The following is a 753-nucleotide window of genomic DNA, read 5'->3' on the forward strand; positions in this document are numbered from 1 at the left end:
ACAGCCAGTTGAAGATAAAATTCCACACGTGAAAATGGTTTTCTTGGACATTGACAGGTACTTAATTGTTTACTTGTAGTTCCACATGAGTAAAATAGATATTTCCTGCAAATTTCAAGAGGGCTTGCGAAGAAATCCCATCAAGCTTTAGCAGAGATTATGGTTACAGCGGAACAGTCTGAAGCTCGTCCCTTAGTGGGTTTGAACCACCAGCCCTTCATTTAACAGCTGCACAGAGACACACTCCCGTTGCTTTTTGCTGTTCACACGTTTGTAGTTAAAGAATTATAAAATACTGACATTTTCCTGCCAGCCGGCAGTATTTCTTCTGCACTGACCATGAATAACCAATAACTTTATTTCATCTTTCGCAGTCTGTAATCTACAGAAAAGGAAGTGAATACTTGTATTAAGCTAAATCAAGCCGACGGAGATGCACTGCCGTTGTTTTTCTCCACTTTTCGTTAAAAGGAGAAAAATCACTGACATTTTCTTGCGGTATTTCTTCTGTCCTGATTTGCAAGACTTATATTTTATATAAGTTGTATGAATTTCTTGAAGTTCAGAAACAACTTGTTCCACAAAGGAAATGAACACTTGGTTCAAAGTAAATCAAGACGTATGTATCTCTCGCTGCGTGTGCTCTTATCTGTTCATCTCTCTACTTTTCTCTCACTCTGACAGTCTGTGCAGAGTTTCTGAAGGGGATGTAACACCACTTGGCAAACAGAAAAATTATCAGAGGCAGAATAA

This window comes from Lepisosteus oculatus, chromosome 14 (genome assembly GCF_040954835.1).
Source record: "Lepisosteus oculatus isolate fLepOcu1 chromosome 14, fLepOcu1.hap2, whole genome shotgun sequence".
Classification (NCBI taxonomy): Eukaryota; Metazoa; Chordata; class Actinopteri; order Semionotiformes; family Lepisosteidae; genus Lepisosteus; species Lepisosteus oculatus.